The 24221-nt window shown below is 32.3% G+C and overlaps 3 non-coding genes across 3 annotated transcripts; 1 reads left to right on the forward strand and 2 right to left on the reverse strand.

Moving 5' to 3' along the window:
- Window positions 1-16316: 16316 nt before the first annotated feature.
- TRNAF-GAA (transfer RNA phenylalanine (anticodon GAA)) lies at window positions 16317-16389 on the reverse strand. The gene has a single exon. It is a non-coding gene; the product is annotated as a tRNA-Phe (tRNA).
- A 1836-nt stretch (window positions 16390-18225) lies between these two features.
- On the forward strand, window positions 18226-18298 carry TRNAT-UGU (transfer RNA threonine (anticodon UGU)). Its single transcript has one exon. It is a non-coding gene; the product is annotated as a tRNA-Thr (tRNA).
- A 1105-nt stretch (window positions 18299-19403) lies between these two features.
- Window positions 19404-19491, reverse strand: TRNAS-GGA (transfer RNA serine (anticodon GGA)). Its single transcript has one exon. It is a non-coding gene; the product is annotated as a tRNA-Ser (tRNA).
- Window positions 19492-24221: the final 4730 nt, after the last annotated feature.

Here is a 24221-nt window from a genome sequence, read left to right on the forward strand (position 1 = left end):
GATTTGTCAAAATAGACTCTTATGATAAAGAAGAACCTCTATACAGAAGCCTTGTCTTTTGGTCAAATCAAAAAAAAAGGTTCATGTCTATTTTATTTACAACACACAGTACAAATAGTAATTGATGTGATTTGTACATAAATAAAACATTATGATACTTGAATTTCTATTTGAATTTTCTATTTGCTTTAGTTGAATATCTTCTTTTATTCGATTTTTTGAATTGTTTATTTTACAATAGTCGATGATAGTCACAATAGAAATTTCAACGAACTTAGTCAATGAGCTATAATGAGTTATAAAGATCTATCTATAGATAAAAAATACACAAATAAGAAATATCATTTTATGTAATTTTATGTACAGTAGTGGGGAATTATGGGACAAAAAATAAATCCCCGCTTGGTTTCAGACTTGGTACAACTCAAAGTCATGATTCTATTTGGTTTGCACAACCAACAAAATATTCTGAGAATATACAAGAAGATAAAAAAATACGAGATTGGATAAAAAATTTTATACAAAAAAATAGAAGAATATCCTCGGGTGTCGAGGGAATTGGAGAGATAAAGATTCAAAAAAGAATCGATCTGATTCAAGTCATAATATATATGGGATTTCCAAAGTTATTAATAGAGGGTAAGCCTCAAAAAATCGAAGAATTACAGACGAATATGCACAAAAAACTGAATTGTGTGAATAGAAAACTAAACATTGCTATTGTAAAAGTTACAAATGCTTATAAACACCCTAATATTCTTGCAGAATTTATAGCTGGACAATTAAAGAATAGAGTTTCATTTCGTAAAGCAATGAAAAAAGCTATTGAATTAACTGAACAAGCAGGTACAAAAGGAGTTCAAGTACAGATTGCAGGACGTATTGATGGAAAAGAAATTGCACGTGTCGAATGGATCAGAGAAGGTAGGGTTCCTCTCCAAACCATTCGAGCTAAAATTGAATATTGTTGTTATACAGTTCGAACTATTTATGGAGTTTTAGGGATAAAAGTTTGGATATTTTCGAAATAAAGAAAAATATGTCCTTCTTTCTATTCAATAATTCAATGTCCTATTTTGATTTTATATAAAACAAAAAAGAAAAAATTACTCGATTTTGATTCTCAAAAATTTATCTATTTTATAAGATTGAATCGACTAAAAAAAGAAATTAATCATTTTATAGAGGATTGCCATGCTTAGTGTGTGACTCGTTAGTTTTTTAGAATGATTAAAAAAAAAAAAGAAACCGGTTAATAGTATCAATTCATTTAAAAAGAACTAATAACCAACACATCACTTCGGATTATCTAGATCTAAAGAATTAGTCAAAAGAAAAAAAATTTAATAAAAAAAGAATATAGCAACTGAAAAATTGTGAAAGATAAAAGAAAAAAAAGATTATTTAGTTGTAAAGCAATAAAAATATATAGATAAAAGAAAAGGTGAAAGAAAGAGATTAAAATATATCAATGATATAGAATTCGAATATGTAAAGGTCTATGGGTCATCTCAGAAAAGATAGTGTATTAAAGCATCCTTAAAAATAAAAAAGAATAATATATATATTTTTTTTTTATTTTTAATGTCAATAAATTAAGAGCTCTGAATCAAGAAAAACTGATAATATTGATTCACGAAAAAAGAAATGAATATTCTATTCTAAAAAAATTTTATTAATTTTTAGCTATGAGAAAGGCTCCATTGTCGAATTAAAACCTAACCATTAATCGAGAGGCGATGGGAACGACGAAACCTGCAAATACTTAAGACTTAAGATTTTATTAAAAAAATCTTAAAGAAAACAAATCTTAATGATTTCTTAGGTGGGATGGCGGAAGAAACCTAAAAACAATCCATTTTTTAGGAGTTGTACCCTACATTAACATCTGAATTTCATTACATCTGAATTTGAGAATAAAAGAGTAAATATTCGCCCGCGAGAATTTTTCTTTTATTGAATTTTTTTATATTTTTGCCAATTCTAAGAATCGATATTGAAAACAAGATCTAAAAATTTCGAAGATTGTATGAAATCTCAAAAAATACCGAGATTTCGTTATTTACTAAACATATGACTATTTCTATTATTTTATCGATTAGATAGAATCTATATCCATATAGATATAGATATTTGAATTACTTCATTCGCGAGGAGCCGTTATGAGGTGAAAATCTCATGTACGGTTCTGTAATAAAGATGGAATTGAAAAACAACCATCAATTATAACCCCCAAAGAACCAGATTTCGTAAACAACATAGAGGAAGAATGAAGGGAATATCCTATCGAGGTAATAATATTTGCTTCGGAAGATATGCTCTTCAGGCACTTGAGCCAGCTTGGATAACATCTAGACAAATAGAAGCGGGACGGCGGGCAATGTCAAGAAATGTTCGCCGAGGTGGACAAATATGGGTACGTATTTTTCCAGACAAACCGGTTACAGTAAGACCTACTGAAACACGTATGGGTTCAGGAAAAGGATTTCCCGAATATTGGGTAGCTGTTGTTAAACCTGGGAAAATACTTTATGAAATGGGTGGAGTACCAGAAAATATAGCAAGAAAGGCTATTTCAATAGCATCATCCAAAATGCCGATACGAACTCAATTCATTATTTCAGGATAATAAAAGAGAACCAAAGAAAATAGGTCTTTAGAATGAAAAGAAAAAAGGCAATAATAGGTTCCTTTTTTTTTGAACACAAAATATTTTTACTTCCTTTTTTAGATTGAAATAATAAAAAAATGATATGATTCAACCTCAAACTCATTTGAATGTAGCGGATAACAGCGGAGCACGTGAACTGATGTGTATTCGAATCCTAGGAGCTAGTAATCGACGATATGCTTATATTGGCGACATTGTTGTTGCTGTAATCAAACAAGCAGTACCAAATACGAACTTAGAAAAATCTGAAGTGATCAGAGCTGTAATTGTACGTACTTGTAAACAACTAAAACGTAGCAACGGTATAATAATTCAGTATGATGATAATGCTGCAGTTATAATTGATCAAGAAGGAAATCCAAAAGGAACTCGAATCTTTTGCGCAATCGCCCGGGAATTGAGACAGTTAAATTTCACTAAAATAGTTTCATTAGCACCTGAGGTATTATAAGAGGAAACCACGATATGGATATATTCTTTTTTTGTGAAATAGTTAAATGTATCTATTTTATCTCAAAAATATATCTTTTGTAATAATTATTATTTTGAAGAATTCGTACTTATAAGTTTTAGAAGTAGCCATTTTTCTTTATTTCAGATTTATACTTGAAAACCTAAACAATATCTATATCTATCTATATATAGATATGGGGCGAACGACGGGAATTGAACCCGCGCATGGTGGATTCACAATCCACTGCCTTGATCCACTTGGCTACATCCGCCCTTATAGTAAAAATGATCTATATCTCAAATTCTACCTTTTCATTATCCTTTTTTTTCTAACAAAGGAAAAAAAAAAAGATAAGGAATCATTAAATCAATCAAAAACGTATGTATAAATCTATAGAAATCTAAAAAAAGATTACTAATCCAATATCCAATATAAAGGAGCAATATTAACAAAGTTGATATTGCTCCTTTATTTTTAAACAAAAACTCGTCTACTTTAAATTAAGATCAAAATTTTATCCATTAACAGATGGAGCTTCCATCGCAGCTAGATCTAGAGGGAAATTATGAGCATTACGTTCATGCATTACTTCCATACCAAGGTTAGCTCGGTTAATAATATCAGCCCAGGTATTTATTACACGACCTTGACTATCAACTACGGATTGGTTGAAATTAAAACCATTTAAGTTGAAAGCCATAGTGCTGATACCTAAAGCGGTAAACCAAATACCTACTACAGGCCAAGCAGCTAGGAAGAAATGTAAAGAACGAGAATTGTTGAAACTTGCATATTGGAAGATTAATCGGCCAAAATAACCATGAGCAGCTACAATATTATAAGTTTCTTCCTCTTGACCAAATCTGTAACCTTCATTAGCGGATTCATTTTCTGTGGTTTCCCTGATCAAACTAGAAGTTACCAAGGAACCATGCATAGCACTGAATAGGGAGCCGCCGAATACACCAGCTACACCTAACATGTGAAATGGATGCATAAGAATATTATGCTCAGCCTGAAATACAATCATAAATTGAAAGTACCTGAAATTCCTAGAGGCATACCATCCGAAAAGCTTCCTTGACCAATAGGATAGATCAAGAAAACAGCAGTAGCGGCTGCAACAGGAGCTGAATATGCAACAGCAATCCAAGGACGCATACCCAGACGAAAACTAAGTTCCCACTCACGACCCATGTAGCAAGCTACACCAAGTAAGAAGTGTAGAACAATTAGTTCATAAGGACCGCCGTTGTATAACCACTCATCACAGAAGCTGCTTCCCAGATCGGATAAAAATGCAAACCTATAGCCGCAGAAGTAGAATAATCGCACCAGAAATGATATTGTTTCCATAAAGTAGAGATCCAGAAACAGGCTCACGAATACCATCAATATCTACTGGAGGGGCAGCGATAAAAGCGATAATAAATACAGAAGTTGCAGTCAATAAAGTAGGAATCATCAAAACACCAAACCATCCAATGTAAAGACGATTTTCGGTGCTGGTTATCCAATTACAGAAGCGACCCCATAGGCTTTCGCTCTCGCGTCTCTCTAAAATTGCAGTCATGGTAAAATCTTGGTTCATTTAATCATTAGGGACTCCCAAGCACAAAAATTCTCTATAATGCGAGAATTTGAGGACTTGTTATTCAACAGTATAACATGACTTATATACCAGTGTCAACCAATACTAATATCCATAGTATGTTCTTATTCATTAGTATGTTCTTATTCATTTCGGTTTATCCGAATTTACCTTGTTTATCCCATTTCATTGATTCATAAAAAAAGTTTATTTTCTATATATCATTCTATTTATAGAAATAGAGAATAGAAATATAGATATAATACAACATCGATCTACAAAAATGAGTTGCCCGGGACTTGAACCCGGAACTAGTCGGATGAAGTAGATAATTTATTCTTGAATAAAATTCAACAATAGAATAAAACAAGAAAAAATCCCTCCCCAAGCCGTGTTTGCAGTTTTCATTGCACACGGCTTTCCCTATGTATACATCTAAACCTTAATTACTTGCCTAGCAAAAGACTCTAAGAAAGTGAAATATAATATTTAATTCATTAACCCCGAATCTTGACTCTGACTACATGAGCATTTCAAAATCCTATATATAGATATAGAAGACTAAAAAAAATGATTTTTTTATCCTCATTGAATAAAAAGAAGGAAGTTCGTTTTATCAATTTACACCGATTTAAAAAAATAACATAACCTATTTTCAATTATAAATAATTGACGAAATCGTTTCTTAAAAGAATATCCAAATACCAAATACGACCTCTATAAAACCTACGCAAAGTAAAAGAAGTTCTTGGAAAAATCAAGAAAAAAGATCTTCTTCTGTAAAAAATTCTTGCAATAATTTTTCTGAACTTAATTTTTTCAAATAAATGCGCACAGTACTTTTATGCTTACGAGCCAAAGTTTTTATACAAGAAAACCGAAGTATATATTTTATTTGATAGAAACTCTTTTTTTTTGCAGATCCATTGTAATAATGAGAAAAATTTCTGCATATGCGCAAAAACCGGTCAATAATATCAAAATCAGATAAATTGGCCCAAACCGGCCTTACTAATAGGATGGACCCATTACATTACAAAATTTTGTTTTAGCCAATGATCTCATTAGAGGAATAATGGGAACTATTGTATCAAGTTTTTTTTATAACAATTTTAATAAGAAATGAATTTTGCAACATTTGACTTCGTACTACTGAAAGATTTAGTGGAATACTTAAAAAATAGCCTAAAAAGTGAAATGAATACTGAGATAATTCGTTTATATAGATCGTTTCTAGTCCAGCCCAAATATCAAAATGACATTGCCATAAATATATAAAATAGTATTTCCATTTATTTATCAAAAAAGGAGTATTCTTTAAAACCAGAATTGATTTTCCTTGATATCTAACATAATGGATGAAAGTATCCTTAAAGAAGAAGAAAGTATATGAACAATTTCTTAGTAGATACTTCTACAAGATGTTTTATTTTTCATAGAAAAAAATTCGCTCAAAAAAAACGCGAAAATGTTTTAACTGTAACTGAGAGGATTTGTTACGTAGAAAAAGAAAGATAGATTCATATTCCCATACATATAAATTATATAGGAACAAGAAAATTCTTCGATTCCTTTTGAAAAAAAAGTAAAAATCCATTTTTTTGGAGGAAAAAGACTATTCCAATTATAATAGTAATAAAAAAACAACCTTATTAAATGAAAGAAAGAGACATCTTTTATCGAATATCGCAGGATTTGAACCAAGATTTCCAGATGGATAGGATAGGGTATTCGTATATCTGACTTATGATTTAAATATATCAGTTGATCTTCGAAAAAGGGAAAGATCGAATGAATTGATTGAAAATTTTTATAAGATTTTACGATTTCTAATCCCCTTAAGGAAGAGCTAAATAATTGTAGAGAAAATAGAATCTCCACGACGATACCAAAACTTCTAATATTATTTGAGAAAAAAAATGATAATTATAACCCACAAAAGTATTTTTTTTAGAATCATTAACAAAAAGAATGAAATGAGTCTGTTGATACATTCGAGTACTTAAACGTTTTACAATTAGTAAACTAAATTTATGTTATAATCGACATTTTCTATAAAAAAGGACTCATGAGCATAAGCTAGTCCATAAATAGATTCCCGAAAAAAAAGTGGGTATAGGATGTCCTGGTATCGAGATCTACGGAGTTCTAAATATGCTTGATATTGCTCCATTAAAAAAAAAAAAGTCTATTTGGTCAAACAAAGAATCAGAGATTCATTGGATTATCAAATGATACATAGTGCGATATGGTCAAAACAGAAAATTATAGGTATAAATATATACCTAGAGAAGTAAAAACCCATTAACGGACTCTCTCTAATCGATTTTTTTGCCTAATTTTGTCTAGGATAACGAGCTAATTAAGAATCCTTTATTTTTTTTTTACCTAATCGCTCTTTTGATTTTGGAAAAAATATCTTTATCAATATACTCTTTCTTTACACATTTATCGCTACCCCAAAATACCAAAAGATAATGGAAATAGCTATATAGTTAGGACTCATAACAAAAATAAACCATTCACCAGAAAAGCTTTTCCCACATCAAGCACTAACCTATTTTTAACGTACAATTAGATGGGGTAATGATCCAAATAAAAAATAAATGAAAGCTCGATGCTTTTTGTTTCCCTATTAGAATTAGAACCACCAAGTTCTATCCCTTTATTAATCAAACCCAACGGAATTTTTTTTGTTACGAGCCAAAAATTCAAACAAAAATTTGAGCTGGATCCTAAAAGAATGAAATATTTTTAGAATTCTTCATTGATACGACATGCTACTTTTTCCAGTCATTCCTTTCTGGATCAGTCGTGGTTTTACAAGCTCTACCGATAGTATCGACGAACCCATTGCTTCATAGAAATGCGTAAAAAATAGAGTCGCTCTTAAAAGCCGAGTACTCTACCATTGAGTTAGCAACCCCATTACAATTTAAAAAATAAGGTGGATATTTATACCCAATCGCAATCAAAAAAATAAAATTACAAAATTGAATTGTCTAAAAAACTAAAAAAAGATATACCACCTATTTAAATACTATGTTCTTGAAATACTATGTTAGAGTTATCCATTATTATTATATATATAAGACTATATATATATTGGTATATATAGATCTAATATTTTCGTATATATATTCGTGTTTACCTTTCAATTCACTTACTTATTCATTAACAAAGTTTTTCTTGTTTGTCTCGCAGAAAGAAAACCAATGAACCTACCATTTGATGAAGTAATAACGCCTATTTAACGTAAGTAAGGTGATCAATTTATTCACGATCGGATTATATTTATTTGATACAGTGTTGTCAATATTAGTATTGAAAAAAAAATACAATCGAATAAATACAATCGAATTAATAAGATTTTCAATCTTATTAATTCGATTATTAGTATTATGTTAGAATTACTTATAAGAAAAATTATTTAAATATATATATATCTTTTTTTATTCTAAAATGATATTCTAAACTAAAAAAACGTATAAAATTATAGAAATATAGAAATCAATAGGAAAATACAAATTTCATATAGAAATGGAACAACTTCCCTATTATGTGAAATTCACATCGAAAAAGGCAATAGCCAGTTTCCCTTATAAATTGTAATCACTTTTTTCGTAAAATATCGTCTACTTACTATGCTTCTATTCCAATACGAAAGATAGAAATCTGTTTAATAATTAAGTATCTTTGTATTCGGCTCAATCCTTCTTTTAGGAAAAGATTGTGCCGAGTTTAATTGCAATTAATCCAAAGTATCCATTGCTTCGAATTCAAATAGTATCCATTGCTTCGAATTCAAATTTGATCTCCTTCCATACTTCGCAAGCAGCAGCTAATTCAGGACTCCATTTGCTAGCCTCACGGATAATTTCATTACCTTCACGAGCAAGATCACGTCCTTCATTTCGAGCCTTCACACAGGCTTCAAGAGCTACTCGATTAGCTACAGCACCTGGTGCATTTCCCCAAGGGTGTCCTAAAGTTCCTCCGCCAAATTGAAGTACGGAATCATCTCCAAAGATTTCGGTCAGAGCAGGCATATGCCAAACGTGAATACCTCCCGAAGCAACAGGCAGAACACCTGGTAGAGAAACCAATCCTGAGTGAAATAAATACCACGACTTCGATCTTTTTCAACAAAATCATCACGCAGTAAGTCAACAAAACCTAAAGTGATATCTCTTTCCCCTTCAAGTTTACCTACTACGGTACCGGAGTGAACATGATCTCCACCAGACAAACGTAATGCTTTAGCTAATACACGAAAGTGCATACCATGATTCTTTTGTCTGTCGATAACTGCATGCATTGCACGATGTATATGAAGAAGTAGACCATTATCTCGGCAATAATGAGCCAAGCTAGTATTTGCAGTGAATCCCCCTGTTAAATAATCATGCATTACGATAGGAACGCCTAATTCTCTGGCAAATACAGCTCTTTTCATCATTTCTTCGCATGTACCCGCAGTTGCATTCAAGTAATGCCCTTTGATTTCACCTGTTTCAGCCTGTGATTTAAAAATCGCTTCAGCACAAAATAAGAAACGGTCTCTCCAACGCATAAATGGTTGGGAATTCACATTTTCATCATCTTTGGTAAAATCAAGTCCCCCACGAAGACATTCATAAACAGCTCTACCATAATTCTTAGCGGATAACCCCAATTTAGGTTTAATAGTACATCCTAATAGGGGACGACCATACTTGTTCAATTTATCTCTCTCAACTTGGATGCCGTGAGGCGGACCTTGGAAAGTTTTAATATAAGCGGTTGGGATTCGCAAATCCTCCAGACGTAGAGCACGCAGTGCCTTGAACCCAAATACATTACCGACAATAGAAGTAAACATGTTAGTAACAGAACCTTCTTCAAAAAGGTCTAAAGGATAAGCTACGTAAGCAATATATTGATTTTCTTCCCCAGCAACAGGTTCGATGTGATAGCATCGTCCTTTGTAACGATCAAGACTGGTAAGCCCATCGGTCCACACAGTTGTCCATGTACCAGTAGAAGATTCGGCGGCTACCGCAGCACCTGCTTCTTCAGGTGGAACTCCAGGTTGAGGAGTTACTCGAAATGCTGCCAAGATATCAGTATCTTTGGTTTCATACTCAGGAGTATAATAATTCAATTTATAATCTTTAACACCAGCTTTGAACCCAACACTTGCTTTAGTCTCTGTTTGTGGTGACATAAATCCCTCCCTACAACTCTTGAATTAAGAATTCTTGAAACAATAAGGTCTACTCGATATGACTTAGGAGTTAATGAAATCTTTTACAAAAATCAACTACTATTATCAATTAATCCCAAAGGTTCGTTATGTTATTATTAAATTAAACGATGGTATTTGATTTGTCAAATACATCATTATTGTATACTCTTTTCTATGTATGGCGCAACCCAATCTTTTTTTTTTTTCAATTTGATCTTATTTTTTAATTTTGAAATCGAAAGATCTAATCTAAATAATAATAATAATTTATTCTTAATCTTGACAGTGATATATGTTGTCTATGTAAATCCTAGATGTAAAAATAGGCAGCTTTCTCCCCGGAAAATAAAAAAAGAGGTCAAAAAATAGGGAAACAGAGGGTAAGTCTAAAAAATTGTCTACTGAGGAAATACGAAAGCCAATGATAAAAAAAATGAATTCTAAATTAAGGTACAGGTTCGAATTCCATACAGAATATAGATGATATTTTCTAGAATGATAGAAAAAAAGAAAAGACTTTCGAAAGATTTTATCCAATTGAAATTTTCAAAATAACTGCAGTAAGCTTAAGAATTCAATAATTGAATTTGAATAAGTAAGTAAACAGTTAAAGAGGATTGATGGAATAGTACCAAAAAAATGGAGTACTAACTCCCATTTCTTATTTCTTTTTGAATTAACCGATCAACTTGCTTTCTTATCGAACATTTCTTTTTGATTTAAAAACTTTTTCGGAAAAAAAAATTGGCTTTTGATATGCGAATAAATCCTCCTACTTCCGGTCCTGAAGTTTCTTCGATTGAAAAAAAAAATCTGGGACATATTGACCAAATAATTGGTCCGGTACTAGATGTAGCCTTTCCCCCGGGGAAGATGCCTAATATTTACAATGCTCTGGTAGTTAAGGGTCGAGATACTGTTGGTCAACAAATTAATGTGACTTGTGAAGTACAACAATTATTAGGAAATAATCGAGTTAGGGCTGTAGCTATGAGTGCTACAGATGGTCTAATGAGAGGAATGCAAGTTATTGACACAGGAACTCCCCTAAGTGTTCCAGTAGGCGGAGCAACTCTAGGACGAATTTTCAACGTGCTTGGAGAGCCGATTGATAATTTAGGTCCTGTAGATACTCGTACAACATCTCCCATTCATAGATCTGCGCCTACCTTTATACAATTAGATACAAAATTATCTATTTTTGAAACAGGAATAAAGTAGTAGATCTTTTAGCTCCTTATCGTCGTGGAGGAAAAATAGGACTTTTCGGTGGAGCTGGAGTGGGTAAAACAGTACTTATTATGGAATTGATCAATAACATTGCCAAAGCTCATGGAGGTGTATCTGTATTTGGCGGAGTAGGTGAGCGTACTCGCGAGGGAAAATGATCTTTATATGGAAATGAAAGAATCTGGAGTAATTAATGAACAAAATATTGCAGAATCCAAAGTAGCTTTAGTATATGGTCAAATGAATGAACCACCCGGAGCTCGTATGAGAGTTGGTTTAACTGCCCTAACTATGGCGGAATATTTTCGAGATGTCAATGAGCAAGATGTACTTCTATTTATCGACAATATCTTCCGCTTCGTTCAAGCAGGATCTGAAGTATCTGCCTTATTGGGTCGAATGCCCTCTGCTGTGGGTTATCAACCCACTCTTAGTACTGAAATGGGTTCTTTACAAGAAAGAATCACTTCTACCAAAGAAGGGTCCATAACTTCTATTCAAGCAGTTTATGTACCTGCCGACGATTTAACTGACCCTGCTCCTGCTACGACATTTGCACATTTAGATGCTACTACTGTACTATCAAGAGGATTAGCCGCCAAAGGTATCTATCCAGCAGTAGATCCTTTAGATTCAACCTCAACTATGCTCCAACCTCGAATCGTTGGTGAAGAACATTATGAGACTGCGCAACGAGTTAAACAAACTTTACAACGTTACAAAGAACTTCAAGACATTATAGCTATCCTTGGCTTGGACGAATTATCCGAAGAAGATCGCTTAACCGTAGCAAGAGCACGAAAAATTGAGCGTTTCTTATCACAACCTTTTTTCGTAGCAGAAGTTTTTACCGGTTCGGCTGGAAAATATGTTGGTCTAGTAGAAACAATTAGAGGGTTTAATTTGATTCTTTCTGGAGAATTAGACGGTCTTCCTGAACAAGCCTTTTATTTGGTAGGTAATATCGATGAAGCTACTGCGAAGGCTACGAACTTAGAAACGGAGAGCAATTTGAAGAAATGACTTTAAATCTTTGTGTATTGACCCCCAATCGAATTGTTTGGGATTCAGAAGTGAAGGAAATCATTTTACCTACTAATAGCGGACAAATTGGAGTATTACCTAATCATGCGCCTATTGCCTCAGCTGTCGATATAGGTATTTTGAGAATACGTCTTAAAGACCAATGGTTAACAATGGCTCTGATGGGGGGGTTTGCTAGAATAAATAATAATGAGATAACTGTTTTTAGTAAATGATGCGGAAAAGGGTAGTGACATTGATCCACAAGAAGCACAGCAAACTCTTGAAATAGCAGAAACTAATTTGAATAAGGCTGAAGGCAAGAGACAAACAATTGAGGCAAATCTAGCTCTTAGACGAGCTAGAACACGAGTAGAGGCTATCAATGTTATTTCATAACAAGTTGAAATTGATGCGTCCCAATATCCGAAAACAATAAAAAGAAAAAAGAAACAGTCAGAAGAAAAAAGTAAGTAGAAAAGCTTATTAGATACCACAGTCAAAGGTATCTAATAAGTTATAACTATACCTTACCTACTATTGGATTTGAACCAATGACTCCCGCCGTATGAAAGCAATACTCTAACCACTGAGTTAAGTAGGTAATTTAGGACTCCTCCTCAAAAAAAAAAAAAGAAGAGTACCCATCTATCAGATTAATTGATTATAAATGTAAAATTACTGATAAGCAATACCAACCCCCGTTCAAGGGATTCGATCATGTAATATTCATCTTGACAAGCAATTATCTTCATACTATGATAAAATATGTATCAAAAACACAAGGGCTGTAGCTCAGTTAGGTAGAGCACCTCGTTTACACGAGCGCCAATGCTTTTTTTCAGAGGAGTTCATCTTGTAATTAAAAAAGTTTATCTTATAGTAAGAAATCGGTGTCTTACTCCATTTTAAGGAACAAAACAAGAGAACACTAGCCTGACAAAGGGTTTAGCCATAAAATCGAATCCATAATTGATTTGAGATATTGATAAGGTGAATACCCATTTCTCGTCAATGCTAAACATAAAGGGTATAGGGACCTAAAAAAGATTATCTTTTCTTCCTATTTTATGAACTTTAAGGTGTATGAAGTGTCATTTTCTTATCTTCTATTTTAATTTTAGTAGGTGGATAAAGAGTCCATTTAACTTAAGTTGATCTAGGCCAGAAGCAGACCTACGTCAAGATAATCCTTCTTTGAAACACTTTGGTAGTGCTCTTTGATTGTTATACAAATAAAAAAGAAGAGCATAGGGAATCATCTCTTTATTCTTTACTGTAAAAAAAAAAAAAGATGGTGGACTAACTAATATTTTTATCAGTTAATGAAAAAGCTCAATGCAAAAAAAAATGCATGTTGGGTTTTGAAAACAATTTAAATCATTTAGATAATAATTAGTTTGATCTGTTTTACCGAGAAGGTCTACGGTTCGAGTCCGTATAGCCCTAATATTCCTACAGATACTAATAATATTAATACTATTTTGGATCGAATAGATCTCATTACTAAGACTATTACTAAAAAAAAAACAATTTGTAACTTTCTATTCGAACATATTCATATTCGATAGAATAATATTAATATTAGTATATTCAGCTAGTCTAAAAAAATGGAGACTTTAGACTAAAAATGAAAATGAATTTGGTATATTTTCTACATTCAGAGGAGTACTTTTATGTTTCTTCTTTACGAATATGATATTTTTTGGGCATTTCTAATAATATCAAGTTTGATTCCTATTTTGGCATTTCTAATTTCTGGAATTTTAGCCCCCATTAGCAAGGGACCGGAAAAACTTTCTAGTTATGAATCCGGAATAGAACCAATAGGCGATGCTTGGTTACAATTTCGAATCCGTTATTATATGTTTGCTCTCATTTTTGTTGTTTTTGATGTTGAAACGGTTTTTCTTTATCCATGGGCAATGAGTTTCGATGTATTAGGGGTATCCGTATTTTTAGAAGCTTTCTTATTCGTGCTTATCCTAATTGTTGGTTCAGTTTATGCATGGCGAAAGGGGGCATTAGAATGGTCTTAATTCTTGACTATTTAGACAATTAGAAAAAAAAATATTGAGACAATTATGAATTCCATTGAGTTTCCCTTACTTGATCAAACAACCCAAAATTCAGTTATTTCAACGACATTAAATGATTTTTCAAATTGGTCAAGATTATCCAGTTTATGGCCGCTTCTTTATGGTACGAGTTGTTGCTTCATTGAATTTGCTTCATTAATAGGATCACGATTCGATTTTGATCGTTATGGACTAGTACCACGATCGAGTCCTAGGCAGGCGGACCTAATTTTAACAGCGGGCACTGTAACTATGAAAATGGCCCCTTCTTTAGTTCGATTATATGAACAAATGCCCGAACCTAAATATGTTATTGCTATGGGAGCCTGTACAATTACGGGGGGGGATGTTTAGTACCGATTCTTATAGTACTGTTCGAGGCGTAGATAAGCTAATTCCTGTAGATGTATATTTGCCGGGCTGTCCACCTAAACCGGAGGCCATTATAGATGCTATAACAAAACTTCGTAAGAAAATATCTCGAGAAATATATGAAGATCCAATGAGTTTTCAACGAGAGAATAGATGTTTTACTACCAACCATAAGTTTCATGTTGGATACAGTACTTATACTGACAATTATGGTCAAGAATTTTTCTATCAACCGCCATCTACTTCAGAGATATCGTCTGACACATTTTTTTAAAGTACAATAATAAAAAGCAATTCCTTTTTTAAAAATTTCATCGTATTTTAAAAATTTCATCGTAATAGAAAATACTAATACCAAACTCATAAAAAAAATTTAGGAGAAGCAAAAAATGCAAGGTCGTTTGTCTTCTTGGCTAGTCAAACATGGACTAATTCATAGATCCTTGGGTTTCGATTACCTAGGAATAGAGACTTTACAAATAAAGCCCGAGGATTGGCATTCCATTGCTGTCATTTTATATGTATATGGTTACAATTATCTACGTTCTCAATGTGCCTATGATGTAGCACCCGGAGGACTCTTAGCTAGTGTATATCATTTTACAAGAATAGAGTATGGTATAAATCAACCCGAAGAGGTATGCATAAAAATATTTGTATCAAGAAAAAATCCCAGAATTCCTTCGATTTTTTGGGTTTGGAAAAGTGCGGATTTTCAAGAAAAGGAATCTTATGATATGTTGGGAATCTCTTATGATAGTCATCCGCGTCTAAGACGTATTTTAATGCCCGAAAATTGGATAGGATGGCCTTTGCGTAAAGATTATATTGCTCCAAATTTTTATGAAATACAAGATGCTCACTAAATGATAAAAATAATAAACTAATCCAAACTTCTGCAACCCCAGTCAAAGAATATAAGTACATTCTGTTATAGATCAGACAAAATAATTGATTGACATTAAATCAGGCAGAGTAATGGAAGTTGCATTCAGATATTATTATGTGAGAAATCACAAAATTCAGAAATAATAGAATGAATAATTATAGGGTTTAAAATAGGATGGATAGGAGTTTCATAAGATTCTAAAACAAAAACAATACTGAGTTCTTATCAGCCAAGCCAATAAAAGAAATAGGATGAACTGCAAAAATTCTTTATCTTTATAATAAACTAATTCTTTATCTTTATAATAAACTATATAACGTGCACATCACCATCAATTATACGGCCACGAAAAAAAAAACACAAAGAAAAGGGCTCGATTCTATTTTGGTAATCCTTCTCAGATGAATTCTTAATATTCTCACTCCACCCCAGAACTTCGACTTTTAGGTCTTTTAACCAACTAATTAAACCACTCGAATATTATGGAAATAGAAACCTTTTTTTGTATCGCAGAAAAAAAAGGAAAAAAATAGATAAAGAATTCATTATCTATATATCTATATCTATATATATATAGATACTATAGATAAGCGAATATACCTAATAAAAAATTGCATCTATTCTTTAATCATCTAGGAAAAGTATATCTACAGATACCTAAATAGATCAAAGAAATATGTTATGTATCAGAATCTAGAAGAACACAAATTTGTATGAGTATCTATCCCCCATATTCATTAAAATGAATATGGGGGATAGATACTCATACAAATGAATCTTGTGTCAGGAACCAGATTTGAACTGGTGACACGAGGATTTTCAGTCCTCTGCTCTACCAACTGAGCTATCCCGACCATTCTTGAAGCTTAATACTTTGATTTTAAAAGATTTTTAAAATCTATGTTAATGAATCTATATCAACTAAGTAAAAAAAAAGTTTGTAAGTGAGTTTCCGCAGTAATAATTATTTTTTATTGTTAATCGTTAATTACGCATATGAAAATTCCTTGCTAAAAAATAAGATATTAATTTATACATTTCTGATTAAAAAAAATTCTATGTGTTTCACATATATATTTATATCTATTCCAAAACTCGTCCCTTGTCATTATGATAGATAAGAAAATTATGATAGATAGGAAATTGATGAAAATAAAAATTCCAATTTCGTTGGGAAATAATAAATCGAATAAAACACATAAATAAGGACTTCAAGATAGAGAGGATATAGGAAAAAAATTAGAAAATGAAAAAGTATTTTTGGGGATAGAGGGACTTGAACCCTCATGATTTCTTAAGTCGACGGATTTTCCTCTTACTTTCAATTTCATTGTTGTCGGTATTGACATGTAGAATAGGACTCTATCTTTATTCTCATCTGATTTATCAGTTCTTCAAGGGTTTTAGCCGATTATGATGAAGTGAATAATTTCATCAATAAATATTCCATCTTTTCTTCAACTTCGAATTGATTTGATTCACATTTTTCATTTGTGAATATTTTTATCACAAATAGATCTTCAATAATAAAATAAAAAGTAACAAATTGAAAGAGTATTTCAGTATATATATATGTTTCTAAATGTTTATCTTTGATCCATTCCTGTAATTTTGGTGAAAGGATTCTTTTACTAATGCAATAAAAAAAGTCGTCAATTTCGTTTGTTAGAACAGCTTCCATAGAGTCTCTGCACCTATCCCTTTTTTATTATCACTTTCTGAATTTTTATTTGTTTTCAGAAAACAGGATTTGGCTCAGGATTGCCCATTGTGAATTCCAGGGTTTCTCTGAATTTGAAAATTATTACTTGGTAAGTTTCCATACCAAAACTCAATCCAATTAAGTCCGTAGCGTCTACCAATTTCGCCATATCCCCATCTTTTTTTTTATTTGAATCTGATTATAATAGAATGCTTTTTTTTTCATTTCTATTATGAGAATTATGCGGGAACTTTTGAATTCATTAAATACATATTATTTTATTAAATATTAAAAACCCCTTTCTCCAATTTTATAGATTTTATTTCATCTATATTGGATACCTTTATTTGTTTGAATCAGAACTAATTCTAATATCTATATATTAACAATTCAATATACACAGATATAGACCACATATCTACTTATCTTCTATGTACCTACTTATCTTCTTTTTTCATACAATTTAGAATACTCGAATGGTCGATTCTTTTTTTTTTTTTGTTTTTGCTTAAAAAAAAAAAGAAAATAAACAATCCATTTATTCATATACAATTTATATAACTAAAACGAATCTAGTGGCTAAAAAAAACCATTCTTTTAATTGAATATAATATAGAATTAGACATTTACTTAGAAATATGGAATTCCTTAATAAATATTTACTAAAATTTATATTTATTCAAATTTACTTTAAGTACTAATAAATAATCTTTTTGAAAGAAATCAATTTAATAATATATATCTAGAATAGTAGATCGAAATAAATTATATTAAATAAATTATATTAATATAATATTAATTATTATCTTGCACTTTATGTTATCAGATAAAATAAATAATAGAAATAATAAAAATTGGGTTTGATTTTCTATATTTTCTTTCTCTATTTTTGATGTTTGTATTAATTTGAATTTTGTTATAAATAACTAAAAATTGATAACTAAGATCCCATTCAATTCTTCTGCATATGTATATTTCGTTTACATTAGCCGGTTTAGCTCAGAGGTTAGAGCATCGCATTTGTAATGCGATGGTCATCGGTTCGAATCCGATAACCGGCTTTTCTCTATTTGTTTTTTACATAATTGATAATATCTTTTTTAGAAATAAAAAATTGGGAGAGTTCGATCTCTGCGGAAGAAATCAAGAAATTAACCTACTTTTTTGTATTCTTTTATATACAATAAATTCGGATATTGATAAAATTCATCTAATTCTTCTTTGTACTATAAAACTTTAGTAGATTTCGCTTCATTTAGAATTCTATAATATTTTTCATTTCGTTTAGTTTTCATTTCGATTTATAAGATTTTTCATTTTAAAAAAGGAGTTTTTATGTCACGTTACAGAGGACCTCGTTTCAAAAAAATACGTCGTCTAGGATATTTACCAGGACTTACTAGTAAAAGGCCAACAGTCAAAAACGAATTTCGAAATCAATTGCGCTTCAGTAAAAAATCTCAATATCGTATTCGTTTAGAAGAAAAACAAAAATTGCGTTTTCATTATGGTCTTACAGAACGACAATTGCTTAAATACGTTCGTATCTCCGGAAAAGCTAAAGGATCAACTGGTCAGGTTTTATTACAACTACTTGAAATGCGCTTGGATAACATACTTTTTCGATTGGGTATGGCTGCGACTATTCCTCAAGCCCGCCAATTTATAAACCATAGACATGTTTTAGTTAATGGTCGTATAGTGGATATACCAAGTTATCGTTGTAAACCTCAAGATATTATTACAGCAAAGGATGAACAAAAATCTAAAACTCTTATTCAAAATTATTTTGATTCAGCCCCCCATGAGAAATTGCCAAATCATTTGACTGTTCACCCTTTCCAATATAAAGGTTTAATTAATCAAATAATAGATAATAAATGGGTTGGTTTGAAAATAAATGAATTACTGGTTGTAGAATATTATTCTCGTCAAACTTAAACTTAACTAAAATAACAAGAGTTTTTTTTACAAGGATTTTCTGCTATTCATATATCATAGACATGGATATGCGAAAATTTTTATTCCTTGCCCACCCGTTATCCACTATTTTTTGTATTACCGAAAAATGAGGAATATAAAGTTGTCCATATCAACAAACAAATTTGAAATATGAAATAATGGTATGCATTGGGATGAGTAATATTGATGAATTTGGTAAAGATTCGGAAAGAGAGGGATTCGAACCCCCGGTAAACAAAAAGCCTACATAGCAGTTCCAATGCTACGCCTTGAACCACTCGGCCATCTCTCCTATATAATGATGCCCAGAAACCGGTTGAATGTTGAATAGTGAATCAATCCTATTTTTCATAAATGCATAAAACCTATTCAAACTATAAAAATACAAAGTAAAATTAAAAAAAAACCTCCTACAAGGTCTTAGGATAAACAAATTTGATTGATGAGTTCATTTTTACGTTATTTCGCACTGTATTATAATTATACAATTCCTTTATTTGTGGGATTGATTTCTCACACCATGATTAATTAAATTATAGAATGGATTTCTACCTATGCCTAGATCTCGGATAAATGAAAATTTTATAGATAAGACCTTTTCAATTGTAGCCAATATCTTATTACGAATAATTCCGACAACTTCAGGAGAAAAAAGGGCATTCACTTATTACAGAGATGGTGTGATTTGATTCCATTTTTTTTGACCGATTTCGGTCAAAAAAAAATGGAATGGAAAAACCCCACGCGTGTTGAAGGTGAAATTTGTAAATAAAAGGATTAATTCCTTCTGTCGTGTATCCTCGATTAATGAAGCCTTATATGCTTGAATTTTAGGTTTCTAGTATTAAGCGAAAGGTTATACCTATACTTATGGGGTTAGGTCAACCCCAAATTACTAGTACTGATAGGCAACATTGGGAAAGAAGCACTACGCTTGGGAATCAAGGACACGAAAACTTTGTATCTATCTATATCCATGGCTTATCGAGATTGGGACTAACAGGAATGGTTGGGACAATAAATATCCATCTCGTTCATATTTTGGATACCCATAGAACCATCGAAGATTATTGAGGTGACTAATTCCAGGAAATTAAGCAGCGTAGAGGACAAAGAAATTGTTGAAGTTCTTATTTTTTTTTATCAAGTACCTACATACTTAATGTTAAGAAATAATTTTTGACAGGAAGGTTGGCTAGAGATTTATTGTAAAAACACTAGCTCTGTTCAGTTGAGAATGAGAATACTGGAATATTTTTTGATTTGATGGATTTTTCTCATTACACACATAAGGGGGGAGCCGTATGAGATGAAAATCTCACGTACAGTTCTGGAGCGGAGATTCTTTGAACCGAATGACGACCGTAACGGATGTCAGCTCAATCTGAAGGAAATTATGCAGAAGCTTTACAGAATTATTATGAGGCTATGCGACTGGAAATTGATCCCTATGATCGAAGTTATATACTTTATAACATAGGCCTTATTCACACAAGTAACGGAGAACATACTAAAGCTTTGGAATATTATTTTCGGGCGCTCGAACGAAACCCATTTTTACCCCAAGCTTTTAATAATATGGCCGTGATCTGTCATTACGTGCGACTATCTCCACTATAGAAAGAAAAAAGAAAAGAACAAGCAAATCCACAAATTTTAATATAAGAAATATAGAAATATAAATAATTATAAATAAGAAAGGCTTTCTACATATATATATCGTTCAAAACAACGATTTTTATCAGCTGTAGCAAAGAAACTTCATAGAAGTAAAAATATGAAGAAATCGATATGTCTAGATACCCTCTTTTTCTATGGATAAAAGATCTAATTGATAAAGGAAGCATCGTAAGGATCAATTAACACGGTTTTCAATCGATATAATAAAAACTGCTTCCTTATCTCATGATAAATAAAGAAGTCAGGAATCCACTTATGTAATAAAAAGGATCCCCTGGTATTTTGAGCAGCGGTGTAGTATCAAATCCCAAAGATAGAAAGTATTTTCTCTTTACTTATAAGAACTTATAAGATAAGAAAGAAAAAACTTTTACCAAGATTCTATAGAAATGAATCTATCATATATTTTTGTATATGATATATAAAATCGAGATAGTTACCTTTCAGAAAATTAGAATTAGGGCGTTAATGCCAATGCTTGATTCCCTTTTCTGAAGGTAGGAGAAAAGATAAAACTAAAAAAAAAGATGAAATTCTTTGAAATTCTTTATTTATTAGTAAAAATGAAAGTTTGAAACTCATATTAATAATTTCTTTTTTTCTTTTAGTTAACTTCAAGATAATAGAACAAAAAAAGAATTGACTACTGAGCCGTATGAGTCAGGAAATTCTCAAGTACGGTTCTAAGGAAAGGAATTGACTCACCTATTTCGACCGAGGAGAACAGGCCATTCGGCAGGGAGACTCAGAAGTTGCGGAGTCTTGGTTTAATCAAGCCGCTGAATATTGGAAACAAGCTATAGCTCTCACCCCCGGTAATTATATTGCAGCACAGAATTGGTTGAAGATCACAGGGCGTTTTGAATAAGAACACTCTGTTTCTTTTTTTTCTTATATATTTATCTATCTATATAAAGATATAGATAGATAAATATATATTGTTATAAATTCTTGTTTCTTGTCCCTATCAAATTCAAAAATCATTTCTATAGGAACGACCAATCACATAATTTAAATATATCCCTTCTAATTTTGTTCGATTTTGTCTAGTATTTCATAGAAATAAACGAGATGTGGATACAGTAGATAATTTTCTCCTTTTTTCTGTTATTTAAACTAATATTCAATCAAATTAAGAAAAGAGACCTTCAAAAAAAGAAATAAAATATAGGTATATTGCCTAATAATGAATGCTAATGCCTGCTCAATTTGAAATAGAGTACATACTTATACTTTATCTAAAAAAAAAAATAAAATCTAAGGAATAGAATTAGAATAAAATCTGAATACATTTGATTAGGCTGCACGAAAAATTATTGAACTTCCATTCAGAGTTCCCAAAAAGGTCTTAGAAGATTAAAATAGGTCCGTTGAGCGCCTCACTCTTATGTCATAATAGATTCGAACACTTGCCCCGAATTGACTTCGAGATCATAATTGTTCTAGTGAAAAACTAAAGAAATGAAATTTACTAAGATATCCAATACATGAGAGATAGGAGAGAACAAAACTCAATAGAAACATCTCTAATAAGTTCACTAATTCTGTTTTATGTTGGCAGGTCTCTTTGTATGTGTTGTCTGGAAAGAGGAGGACTCAATGATTATTCGTTCACCGGAACCAGAAGTTAAAATTTTGGTAGATAGGGATCCTATAAAAACTTCTTTTGAGGAATGGGCAAAACCTGGTCATTTCTCAAGAACAATAGCTAAGGGACCAGATACTACTACTTGGATCTGGAACCTACATGCTGACGCTCATGATTTTGATAGCCATACTAATGATTTAGAGGAGATTTCCCGAAAAGTTTTTAGTGCGCATTTTGGCCAACTCTCTATCATCTTTCTTTGGCTGAGTGGCATGTATTTTCATGGTGCTCGTTTTTCCAATTATGAGGCATGGTTAAGTGATCCTACTCACATTAGGCCTAGTGCTCAGGTGGTTTGGCCAATAGTGGGTCAAGAAATATTGAATGGTGATGTAGGGGGGGGGTTCCGAGGAATACAAATAACCTCTGGTTTTTTTCAGATTTGGAGAGCATCTGGAATAACTAATGAATTACAACTCTATTGTACTGCAATTGGTGCATTGGTCTTTGCAGCCTTAATGCTTTTTGCTGGTTGGTTTCATTATCACAAAGCTGCTCCAAAATTGGCTTGGTTCCAAGATGTAGAATCTATGTTGAATCACCATTTGACAGGGCTCCTAGGGTTGGGGTCTCTTTCTTGGGCAGGACATCAAATACATGTATCTTTACCGATTAACCAATTTCTAAATGCTGCAGTAGATCCCAAAGAGATACCACTTCCTCATGAATTTATCCTAAATCGGGATCTTTTGGCTCAACTTTATCCGAGTTTTTCCGAGGGAGCAACCCCATTTTTTACCTTGAATTGGTCAAAATACGGAGAATTTCTTACTTTTCGTGGAGGATTAGATCCAGTAACTGGAGGTTTATGGCTGACCGATATTATACACCATCATTTAGCTATTGCAATTCTTTTCTTGATAGCGGGTCACATGTATAGGACCAACTGGGGTATTGGTCACAATATAAAAGACATTTTAGAGGCACATAAAGGTCCATTTACAGGCCAGGGTCATAAAGGTATATATGAGATTCTAACAACGTCATGGCATGCTCAATTATCTATTAATCTAGCTATGTTAGGCTCTTTGACCATTGTTGTAGCTCACCATATGTATTCTATGCCTCCTTATCCATACCTAGCTACTGACTATGGTACACAACTGTCATTGTTTACACATCACATGTGGATTGGTGGATTTCTCATAGTCGGTGCTGCTGCGCATGCAGCGATTTTTATGGTAAGAGATTATGATCCGACTATTCGATACAACGATCTATTAGATCGTGTCCTTAGACATCGTGATTCAATCATATCACATCTTAACTGGGTATGTATCTTTTTAGGTTTTCACAGTTTTGGTTTGTATATTCATAATGATACCATGAGCGCATTAGGGCGCCCTCAAGATATGTTTTCAGATACTGCTATACAATTACAGCCGATCTTTGCTCAATGGATACAAAATACCCACGCTTTAGCACCTGGCACAACAGCCCCAGGTGCAGCAACAAGTACCAGTTTGACTTGGGGAGGTGAAAATTTAGTAGCAGTGGGCGGTAAAGTTGCTTTGTTACCTATTCCTTTAGGAACTGCGGATTTTTTGGTCCATCATATTCATGCATTTACAATTCATGTAACAGTATTGATACTCTTAAAGGGTGTTCTATTTGCTCGTAGTTCACGATTGATACCGGATAAAGCAAATCTAGGTTTTCGTTTCCCTTGTGATGGACCTGGAAGAGGGGGGACA

The sequence above is a fragment of the Vigna unguiculata genome, unplaced genomic scaffold (genome assembly GCF_037176805.1).
Source record: "Vigna unguiculata cultivar grain cowpea cultivar isolate G323 ecotype 2 unplaced genomic scaffold, ASM3717680v1 ptg000249l, whole genome shotgun sequence".
NCBI lineage: Eukaryota > Viridiplantae > Streptophyta > Magnoliopsida > Fabales > Fabaceae > Vigna > Vigna unguiculata.